This window comes from Octopus sinensis, linkage group LG7, assembly GCF_006345805.1.
Source record: "Octopus sinensis linkage group LG7, ASM634580v1, whole genome shotgun sequence".
NCBI lineage: Eukaryota > Metazoa > Mollusca > Cephalopoda > Octopoda > Octopodidae > Octopus > Octopus sinensis.
The window spans coordinates 37,400,967-37,413,466 of NC_043003.1; the positions used below are offsets into that span (position 1 = coordinate 37,400,967).

The 12,500-nt window shown below is 37.1% G+C and overlaps 1 long non-coding RNA gene across 1 annotated transcript in view; it reads left to right on the top strand.

Annotated features, from left to right (window-relative positions):
* LOC118764079 overlaps window positions 1-9,772 on the top strand; it is a 19,384-nt gene extending 9,612 nt beyond the window's left edge. Inside the window, exon 3 of the long non-coding RNA XR_004999867.1 lies at window positions 9,763-9,772. This is a non-coding gene — a long non-coding RNA (uncharacterized LOC118764079). The remainder of the gene's footprint in view (window positions 1-9,762) is intronic.
* Window positions 9,773-12,500: the final 2,728 nt, after the last annotated feature.

Below are 12,500 nucleotides of genomic sequence, written 5' to 3' on the forward strand. Positions count from 1 at the left end.
CTTCAGTTTGTGCAGTAGTGGTTCGAGTGTCAATACATACAAGAGAGACGAGAGGAGGCAGCCTTGCCAGACCGAGCGCATGATGTTGAACGACTCTGAGAGATGACCGTTCACTCTGACAACTGAACAGATGTCACTGTGCTATGCAGTGATCCAGCCCCGGAATACAGGCACAAAACCAGCTGCCTTGAGGACCGCCGCCAAGTATAGATGGTCGACTCTATCGAAAGCTTTAGACTGATCTAAATTGATCAGCCTAAACCCGTGCCAGGTTCTTTAGCCACTTTCTCAATGATGTATCGCATGAGGTGGAGATTGTCGTGGATGGATCATTTCGGAATGGTGCAAGTCTGTCTCTCCCCTATTAAATCCCCGACGGCAAGCACCAAACTCGTTGCTAACACTTTGGCCAAAATTTTGAACTCTACATTCAGCAGAGTTATGGGCCTAAAGTTTTCATTACAATCCCCCTTGTTCGGAACTTTTCTCAGCAACACCACTGCTCCTCGGTTCACAAAACTGGGATTTCTCCTATTCTGTTGCCAGTTGCAGTAAGCGTTTGCTAAGAGGTCGCCGAACAAGTCTGGCGTGTAAGCGTAAAGCTTGTAGGACAGACCACCCAAACCAGGCGAGTTACCCCTTGTGCAGCTAGCCATTGCTTTTCGTATTTCAGAGGTTATTATCGGCCTTTCGCAGCACTCCGCCTCCGTCGCTGAGAGGCGGGGCAGCCCGTCGAAATAGCACGTGAAATCCATCCTGTGACCCGGTTCATCGCTGCTCTAGAACAGTTGAGTGCGAAACGCCGTTGAAAGGCCACACGCATCTGCCTCGGATCAGTTATCATTTGCTCGTCGTGGTCCAGCAAGGATCGGATCGTTGATGCATTACCACGCTGTGCTTCTGCCACTCGAAGTGCTCATCCCTTAACTCTGACAACGCAACCTTCGTGTTTCGCGTTGAAGAATTGGTCGAGAGAGGCCTTCTCTAAGAGCCTCGTCTAACTTCTTGATTTGTTCGGCCTCTACTCTGTTTCTCTCTACTGCTAGTCCTTTGCTTAGATTTATTGATTCTATTCTAATCGCCCTTTTTAGGGCGAACCACCATTTATCGTTGATTATTGCCCCCGTCAACTAGTTTACTAATCCATAGTATCTAATTAGTTTAAATCTACACAAATGCATAAAAATAATATTTAATTCCTTTAGACATTCTGAAATGCAATTAAATTTCATTCAATTTAAAAAAAAGGTAAAATTGGACAGAACTTACGGAATGACCTGATAATAATAATAGTTACAAATTTTGCCACAGGGACAGCAGTTTTGGAGAAGGGATGAGTCGATTACATCGACCCCAGTGTTCAACTGGTCCTTATTTTATCGACTCCGAAAAGATGAAAGGCAAAGTCGACCTCGGCGGAATTTGAACTCATAAGCATTCCATCCTACGTGCTAACAATTCTGCCAGCTCACCGCCTTAATAATAATAATTCTACATGTTGGCAATACTATCATATTAGCAATAGATTTGATCAAATTTGAAAGATCTTCAAGTAATTTTGTTTTGTCGACAGTGTTTGATTCAAACAGGTTATTCACTTCCTGAACATGTTTTAAAATTGGATGCAAAAATAAACGATAAAGTTAATTCCTAGAATCACAAAACATTTCAAGTAATATTTCGTTTTGGGATTTGGTTTACAAGATTCTTTATGTGAGTTCATGTGTTGAAGCATATTCTGTTGTATCTGGGGAGAGTCATTTTGTTTTTGTGCCTTATAATTTAACACACTCACCGGTAAAATTTCCATTTATTTCTTATTTTTATTTTCCTAAAATGTTCGTTGCGTCTTGCAACCTTTTCAAATACAATGTCAGATTTCGACGCCAGGACACCGGAAAACACCACCAACAACAACAAATACATCTCTGGAATATATGGTGCAGTACAGCTAGATACAGATGAAATGCATGCTTTAGAGTTACCACCAAAATTCGCTACATATAAAAAGGTCAGAAAAATTGATTGTCTGTCTGAAATTGAAAAAAACGTTCTTAAAATTAAGATGGAGGTTAGGACAATACAACAACAACAACGCAAACATACGAAACCAAAACAACAACAACAATAACAATAGCGGTGTTGATGACAACAACAATAGTGGCAATAACAACAACATCAACAATGACAATACAACATTCCTCACTCAAACAACTATAACAACTACACAAGCGTACGAAACAGAAATAACTATTATAACAACAACAGAAGAGAGTCAAGACTATTGAAAAGGTTGCAATACGCAACGGAAATTTTAGGAAAATAAAACTAAGAAATAAATGGAAATTTTACCGGTGAGTTAAATTATAAGCCACAAAAAGAAGATGACTCTCCCCAGAATTCCATGTAATATTTGTGCTGTAAAGCATTTTTCTTTAGTGGTCGTAGTTTGGAAGTGAGTTTGCAATTCAAACCATTGGCTTAAAATTCTATTTACCGCTGGTTCTATTGACAGCCACCTAGTTGTACAAGAATTCATGATCTTCAAAGGCTCTTTATCATTGATAGCAAGGTAAAGTTGTTTGCAGGCACTTTGACTTGTTGAAGAATGAGAGGACTATTTATAGGTTTCGGATACTAAAAATTCTAAATTTATGGGCAAGCATTCAGCACAAGTGTGGGATACTGCCAACTGTAAAGAATGACATACACATCTAAATAGAAGTAATGATGGAACTTCTTTTAAAATCTAGAAAACACCACCATTGACTCCTATCATTACTCTAACATTGTCGGTTCCTATATTCAGTAAATTTCTTGTATCTAATTTCTTTTTCACTAATTCAATTTTTAGGGCATCAACAATGCCATCTGCATCACATGTTTCTAAAGATACCATACTGAGATATGTATGTACCACTTTTTTGTGAGTGTCACTATAATATACGATAACAATTCCTGACAACTTGTTTATCGATATATCATTGGATTCATCTAATAACAGGCTAAATTTTCTATCTCCTATATCAGAAATCAAATCTCCATCAAAATATGGAGCTAGAACATTTTTCACAATTTTTACACATTTTGTACGATGCAACTTCACTTTAGATATGATATCACCATCAGACATATAATTCTTACATAACTCTATTAAGTGATCACAGCTATTAAATGATGAGTGGCAACAAATAAACATTGCTAAATTTGTTTCAAGCATAGATATCTTATCATTTTTGGTTTTAATAAAATTGGTAAGAGGAATCATTTGCTGTGGAGTTGGTGCCTTATGATTCTTTGCTTCACAGTGGCTTACTAAAAGAGAATATTTTGCCAACACATTACATCTACAATATTTGCAATGTGCTTTAGATTGGTCACTAGGTACTTCGCTTTAACCACTTAGTAAACGCTGGCATCTTAAACCATTCCTTTCAGATTTTTTGCTGGTACAACTTTATTTTTTCTTTGCTCATTATAATGCAGAGGGAAGCCAGAAAATAAATTGAATGATTAATAAAAATATAAAATTGAAAACACAACTTATCAGTTTGCTGCTAACAATTCTTTCAGTCGTCATTAACAATTCTTATGTTTGCTGCTTACAAATTCTTGAGGAGAAGAATACTGATTCAGGATGCAGGGTGGCCAACTTATAAATGGAAAAGTAAAATCTACAGAAATCCTAAAACTGTGTTCTGGGAACATCATATTTCGCTTCCAATCTTACATTTAATATTTATTGGCAAAACCACAAATATAACTACAGTACTTGAATGAAAAAAAGTAAGTAGAAATATAAAGGGGGAGACCCCGCCACACCCGTACTTCTATACAAGATTTTTATCCAAAAGAAGCATGAAAAACCACAGGCTTATTTCAAAACAGTCAAAGTGAAAGTAAATCAGTCAACCTGTCATGATAAAAACTTATCACTACAGAATAAAACATTGTTAGGACGAATTTCCATGCTTTCATTTTTTTTTAACATATTTACATTATTGAGCAGTAAGTTCAGGTGCTGGCATGAATTATCTTCTCCCTCTCCCCCAACGAGCACTACTCTGTATCCAAGCCGGTGGGGAAGGGGCTGGAAAAGTTCATAACTTTATAAACTTCCTTTTGATAAACTTCCATTTGAAGTTTCAAGAAAGTGAAAGAAAAATTCAACAATAGCCGATAGTACTAAAATTTGGCTGTAAGATACATTAAGGAAAGTAGAAAAGGAGGAAAAAGAAGAAAAATAAGGGTAACTATTGTGGAAATGTCATGATCAGAGAAAAATGCTAAAAAAAATGCCAAATAAAATGTTAAACCTGCTATTTTCCCTGCTAAATGCTGACAAAAAGTGCTAGATCTAGCATAAAATATGCTAAATTTGCAACCCTGTGTACAAGGCTTCAATTTTGGGTCGGGGTGGGGGCAGTAGGTTACATCGATCCCAGAGGTACTTCATTTTATTGATCCCAAATGGATGAAAGCTAAAGTCGACCTCGGCAAGATTTGAGCTCAGAACTTAAAGACGGACGAAATTACGCTAAGCATTTTGTCTGGTGTGTTGACGGTTCTGCCAGGTTGCCGCCTGAAGAAGAACAAGAAGAAGAAGAAGCAGAAGAAGAAGAAGAAGAAGAAGAAGAAGAAGAAGAAGAAGAGGAGAGAGGAGGAGGAGGAAGAAGGAGGAGGAGGAGAGGAGAGAGGAGGAGGAGGAGGAGGAGGAGGAGGAGGAGAGGAGAAGAAGAAGAGAAAAGAAAGAAGAAGAAGAAGAAGAAGAAGAAGAAGAGGAGAGGGGAGGAGGAGGAGAGAAGAAGAAGAGAAGAAAGAAGAGAAGAAGAAGAGAAGATTGTGCATCCTCTTATATTTCTCCACTAACTTCATTTACATCACCCTTATTTATTATTCATCTTAATCATTAGAATCTGAATTATGTTATGTGCGTGTATTTGTCTGTGTTTACTTGTATATATATATATATATATATATATACACTATGCCTTTCTTTTGCTGGGCTCGAATCTCATTTGCGGACCCATGTAAAACGAACCCCCACCAACTATTCTGCCCATATATTTCTGTACGCACCTTTCAATGCCGTGTGTGCCATAAGGTCCGCAAATCTAACGGAAGCCTCAAATGACATTTTAAGATCCACAAAGATTAGAACTTAACTGCAGCTCATGGTGGTCCAAATCGGATGTGCAATCGATGTGGGTATCTTTTCAATACATTGTCTGGTTTAAAACGCCACATCAGATGCCATGATGGATCTAAAATGTAAGTACAAAAGGTAGTCAGACTCTGCATGAGGAGTAGACAACCACTGTATATGCACTATGTCTAACCTCAGATTGGCTTGCATACTTCAGACCTTTGGTCTTAACCGTTCTAGCATAACTTTGCCGCATTATTCTCTGATGTGGTTTGTCTAGGACGACATAATTCAATGTGTCCTTCCTAAAGTGCAGTTCGAGGGAGATTTTGCTACTATTTCCAATAGATCGAGGAATCATGTGGAGGCTCCCTCGTTAACTCGACTGTAGATTTGTAGGTTCTGGTGTGTAGATGGAGAGATGTTATTTGAGGAATATTTTGTTGTTATTTCTGACAGATAGAACGACTACGTAGATGCCCTCAAACACGTTCATTTCACGAAAAAGTTAATATTAGTTTGATCCATAATTATGTTGTGTCATTACAGCATCTGCCGATTCTGTGTAGGGGTTTTATTTAAGCAAAGAATATCCTGGAACGGTTTTTCATTTCCAGATTTCAACTCAATCCCCAAGCCTACGTCATTCGTAAAATTGTAATGCTGCTTCTACTTGTAGCGGTAAATTAGAACACCCTGTGTACATACCAAACTACAGCTATAGTAACTTGAGTATTGAGTTTTTATGTGTCTTCACCATAGACACATTGAAGTGTCGGAGACACGATACGAACTGCTGACTTCTCAACATGTTGCCCAATACTTTATCCACACCACCGTCCATCGTAGCATTCCGAACTGACAAATAACATTCACTTACTCCACTTCCGTCTCTCCACCTCATTCTAACACCGAATTGTTTCGTGGCAGTCAAGTGACGTTTCCTTCTCAAATTGACACCGAGGTACAAGAAGTGTTGAAATTCGATTCCCACCTTGGTATCTAACCAAATGTGATGCAACGAAGATCTCAAATTGTACCTTCACCTTAAATTGCTACAAAACAGACGTGAATATTATTAAAACCTCGTGTAAAAGCCTTCCTTCTCTAGAGTTATTCTTTCAATTCATTTTCGTGCGTTAGTGACTTAAACTATGTCTCTTTGACAGTTGTGTAATAATAACATTGGAGTCCAATTGTGTTAATAGGTGGGTGTTGATGTCGCAAATGTCACACGCCATGACCGGTGATAGTTCTTCTTCGTAAACAGCTATAAAAGGTACACAGACTCTACCAATCTTTCTCTCTCTCTCTCTCTCTCTATCTCTATCTCTATACCTCCTTAACTGTCGCTTTCTTTGCATTCCTCACTCCTTCTCTCTCTAAGTCTTTGTCTATCTACTTGTCTATTTATATGTCTCTTACCACTGTATCAATTTGTTGAGGGTTTCTGTGTTATGGTTTTGTTTATATATATATATAAGCGTTTTCATGTATGCAAACAAGTATATTTGTATGACCGAATTTGTGTTATTATTAACTGCGTATTTGTACGTAAACAAGTGTGTCTGTTTACTTGTGTGTGATGGGAGTGTGCTTATTTGTGTGTGTGTGTGTGTGGTGTGTGTGTGTGTGTGTGTGTCTGTGTGTCTGTGTGTGTGTTCTTATAGATAAAGAACTATGTTAAGGGAGTATATTTGTATTGGGGTTGTGAGCGTGTCTTGAGTTCAAACGTATGAGAACATTTTTACAATGCGTATATTGTATATCTGTATATATATATATATATATATATATATATATATATATATATATATAATATATATATATATGATCATATACATGTATTTATGTATGAGAACATTTTACACAATGAGTGTATTTGTATGTATATATATATATATGCATATATATGCATATATATATATATACATACTCACACACACATACATATATATGCATGCAGATATACATGTATATATGTGCGTATGTATGTATGTGTGTGTACGTGGTCTGTGTAAGTATGTAGATAGACAGACAGATAGATAGATAGATAGATAGATAGATAGATAGATAGATAGATAGATAGATAGATAGATAGATAGATAGATAGATAGATAGATAGATAGATAGATATAGATCAGTAACTTCACTTTTCTCACGGTTATTTAAACATGTCAGTGTAAACATGTGTGTTTACAGCTATAAAACTTTTGATTGAAAACAAATAAAATATTTAAATGACACATAACACAGAATATAAGAGTTAGACAGGATTGTTATATATATATGTGTGTGTGTGTGTGTGTGTGTGTTTATAGCAAGATGTATATAATTACTTGTGTGTGTGTGAGTGTGTTTGTGTGTGTGTGTGTATTCTTAGCTAGGTGTCAATATATGTATATAAGTATTTCTCGGTTTTATTACGTTACAGTCAATACAAAAAGAAATTCAGTGTTTGAAACAAGATATTTTTATTTGGTATTTGCAGAATCGTTATCAGAGATTACCGTAACACTTGTTGTTTGGTGATGGAAACTGTTGAAGAAATAATTTTCATGTGGTATAATCCTAAGGAAGAATGATGGTTTTTTTTGTTGGCTTTTTTTTTCTTTTCTTTTTACATTGGCTTCTTAGGTTTCTTTGGCAGATTGGAACTCTCAACATTGCAAGCAAAAGAAATGTTAGATGAAACTGAACAATGACCTAGTGTGAATTGAATATACTGCACAAATCAGAATATACCTATATTGTTCGTGAGTTTTATACGTGCATTTGTATGTGCACGTATGGTTATGCTTCCTATTTCTTTACTCCCCACAAGGGGCTACACACAGAGGGGACAAACAAGGACAGACAAACGGATTAAGTCGATTTTATCGACCCTAGTGCGTAAGTGGTACTTAATTTATCGACCCCGAAAGGATGAAAGGCAAAGTCGACCTCGGGGGAATTTGAACTCAGAACGTAACGGCAGACGAAATATCTATTTCTTTACTGCCCACAAGGAGCTACACACATAGGGGACAAGCAAGGACAGGCAAACTGATTAAGTCGAATACATCGACCCCAGTGCGTAACTGGTACTTAATTTATCGACCCCGAAAGGATGAAAGGCAAAGTCGACGTAACGGCAGACAAAATACGGCTACACATTTCGCCCGGTGTGCTAACGTTTCTGCCAGCTTGCCGCCTTCCGTGTGGTTGTATGTGATGTGTATGTATGTGGGGATGGTGTGTGGATATTAGGAAATCTATAATATAATCTCTCTATATATAAACGGCAGTTTGTCTGTCTGTGTGTCTGTGTGTCTGTGTGTCTGTCAGGTTGTACCCTCACCCTGACCACGGCTTTCAACTGATTCTGATGAAACTTGACACACAAATAGCCCAATGTCATAATGCAAAACTAACGCAGCGAAAATTTTGAAAAGTTCCCCCAGTTCTGAAAAAAAATCGATAAATTCGATATGGGTCGAGAATCTAAGCTTTTTATATGCAACACATTTTCTACAGACTGTCTAGGGGGTGCAACTCGACCTTTTTAACTCTCGGAACACGTGGGGTAAGTATCCCAAAATGTATAAAAATATACAAAAACGGCAAAAAAGCGGGCAGCAATGTGAGTGACAACAACGAAAAAGTCAAAAGTGACCAAACTGAACAAACGAATGGAAAAGGTTTTTTGGTGCACACGACAAAAGCGGTTATAATAAACCAAGAGTTTGCAAGTAGCGTCCGAGGACCCTTAGGGTACGTCAAAAATTTAAGGTAAAACGTTTGGGGTGGTGTTATAAAGGAGTGTAAACAAAAAAAGTATTCGAATAACTTGCGGCTGCAGCAGCTATTAGCAGAAGTGGTGGTGTTGGGGGTAAAGTCTCGAATGTAATTTCTTCCTGGTAGGAATTGGTTAGGTTGAATTATCGATAGCTGTTTGATAGTTATTTGGGAGTGAAGAGAAGACATTGCAACCTACACATGCGCCTTCGTTCCCTAGAGGGAAAGGACTAGATTGGGATTAGTCGTTGCCTACTAGGGGCTCTTACATACCCGGGCAACGCCGGGCTATGCTGCTAGTTATTATATAAACGGTAACAGCAATTGTTTTAATATGGAGAGTAGGCAGTCTCTATTAACTTTTAGAGGGCGTCTAAAAGTGATTGGAAGAAGAAAGGAAGTTATATTCAAACCGGAAATCTTGCCTGTATGCATCCGATAGAAAAGATTCTGCTAAGAGTATTTCCCAACAAAGTAGTTTCATAGGAATGAGAATATAACAAAACTTCTCAACCAGAGTCAAAGTTAGGACCAACATTTTAATTAAGAGTTAGTCTCAATCCTTAGGAACTTGAACTATCTGATAGCATTATGGGATATAACCGCATGCGCTTTATAACGTTTTATTGATAATCGAAAAGGTAAACAGGTCTAAATATATCATCTTGAATCTCTTTAGTAAATTAATTAAGCATTACACCACACAAAATATATAATCTACTTTATGTATATAAAGATAGTTTTGCTGTGGACATTTGATCTGAGTTAATGAAAACATGTGGTCAGCCATTTTATAATCACAATGGCGCTTGTGCCTAAAATTTCATTGTGGCTTTTAGGTTTTTAAAGTTCTTTTTTTTATTTTATCTTCTTATAAATTATAAAAATATAATGAACATCGAACAGCTATGAGGGTCCACCTGAATGCAATAAGACTCAAAGAAGTCCATAGATAGAAAAATAGTTGAGAACCACTACTTTAGACAGGCAATTCTCGAAATCCTCTATAAGATATCGTATGGTTAGAATTTGAAAGGGAAATGGGAATAGTTCGAAACGTGTGTTGTTCACTTGTCCCTTTTTTTTTCTGGAAAAAGATTCATCTTCAAGTAATCTGTTGTTTAGTATAGTAAGGAAAGCGAAGTTACCATGCGAAATTGCGAAAATGGTTTTTGCTAGTATATGTATCAGTGTCGTCGTCGTTGTTGTTGTTGTTCTTCTTCTTCTTGCTGCCGCTGCTACTTCTGATGCTGTTATTGTTCTTGTGATTGTTGATGTTATTTATATTATCGTAACAGCAAGATTTTTACTCAAGATAACCAAAATAGCATTTTTGGATGATAAAATATTATTCTTTGACTGTTAAAATATTATTCTTTTGGCTGTTAAAATATTATTTTGAATTTTTGTAACGTTTTTTTCTTTCTTTCTTCTTTTTTGTTCATGTTCAACATTAATATCTTACTGTTATTTACATTATTATTATCATTATTATTATTACTATTATTGTTGTTGTTGTTATTATTATTATATTATTATTATATTATTATTGTTGTTGTTATTGTTATTATTATTATTATTCAGTAGTTTTATTTTTAAAACGTACTTTCACTTCACTACCGAGCGCAGCTCTGTGTGCCTTGGCTAGATAGATAGATAGATAGATAGATAGATAGATAGATAGATAGATAGATAGACAGACAGACAGACAGACAGACAGATAGATAGATAGATAGATAGATAGATAGATAGATAGATAGATAGATAGATAGATAGATAGATAGATAGATAGATAGATAGATAGATAGATAGATAGAAAGATAGAGAGAGGGGAAGAGAAATACATTTATACGTACAAAATAGATATTGGCGACGAAAGCAGTATTGATACCGAGTGACAATCTTTATATCCTACTTGATGTGGGTGTGTTGTTAGAACGCTGTATACTGCGGTATTGGACTTGAGAGGTCCTCTCATTTAGACGTATGTGGATAATAGCACGGGCATGTATCGTAGCAGACGAGAAGCATCTGGCATGGGCGCCGGAACTTCCAGATCACGTGATTTCAGCGTACTGCGCTTCTTCAGTTGTGTATTTATACCCTTTGGTGTGTGATCTAGTGCTTGTGCCTGTTTATTAGTTTACTTGCCGCGTTCTTTGAGAGGGTAGCATTTTTCTGACCTCTTCATTGGTTATTCATTTGTGTGTGTGTGTGTGTGTGTGTGTGTGTGTGGTGTGTGTGTGTGTGTGTGTGTGACTGGCGTTTATATTTCCTGAAATTGTAGGTGGAAGAGTGTGTTAAATTGTTTAGGATTTGTTGGTGAGTTTATGATGGGGCTCGTTTTCACATTATTTACATTATTTACATTATTTACATTCGACGGATATTTGTCCTCATCTTGTTTTAGGACAAATATCCGTCGAATGTAAATAATGTAAATAATGTAAATAATTCCTCATCTCTTAAATATAGAACTGGGGATCGTTTTGTTTTGTTGTTGTTGTTTTTTTTTTCGTGTGTGTAAAGTTCTACGCCATCATATGTAAATGTATCAGGTGTCTGGCTCTGCTGCACCACAGAAAATATACGAAATATACAAATATTAAACAAGAGAAGAGAAATCATGTCACAATATTATTCTTTTCTACTCTAGGTACAAGGCCTGAAATTTTGGGAGACGGGGCCACTTGATTAGATCGACCCCAGTACGGAAATGGTACTTAATTTATCGACCCCAAAAGGATGAAAGCCAAAGTCGACTTCTGCGGAATTTGAACTCAGAACGTAAATGCAGACGAAATACCGCTAAGCATTTCGCCCGGCGTGCTAACGATTCTGCCAGCTTGCCACCTTGTTACTGCCTTCGATAATCTTTTCTACTCTAGGCACAAGGCCCGAAATTTTTGAGGAGGGGGCCAGTCGCTTAGATCGACCCCAGAACGCTACTGGTACTTAATTTATCGACCCCAAAAGGATAAAAGGCAAAGTCGACCTTGGCGGAATTTGAACTCAGAACGTAAAGACACAAAATGCCGCTAAGCATTTCGCCCGGCGTGCTAAAATCATGTCACAATACTAACACCAAAAGAATTTCATTTTTAGAATGGTCCCAACAACAACGGGACAAAACAAACATGAAAAACCCACAACTATAGATATAAACCTTATACACGCACACGTCCATATACTAAAAAAGCTCACTCATACATAGCATGCAAACTGCACACATTCATACACCCACTACCTCGACATAACTTCCAAAACAATCCTAAAAGTGCCCACGTATGTGTGAGTGTCTGTATGTCTGCGAGTGTTTTGTGTATATGTATGCGCACACAGACTGGGTGCACGCACATACTTATACAAACTCAAAAACAGCACAGCGGACATGTACCAGTATATATAGAAGCATACATACATATACACACCCAGATCGACATCGACATACCCTCTCCACACACACACACTTATACACACACATACGGAACTTCCCTTTGATTGGCATAGAAATGAACATATAAGTGCATACAATATTTCAATTTATACATCGTTTACAGATATTTATAAGTCCCAT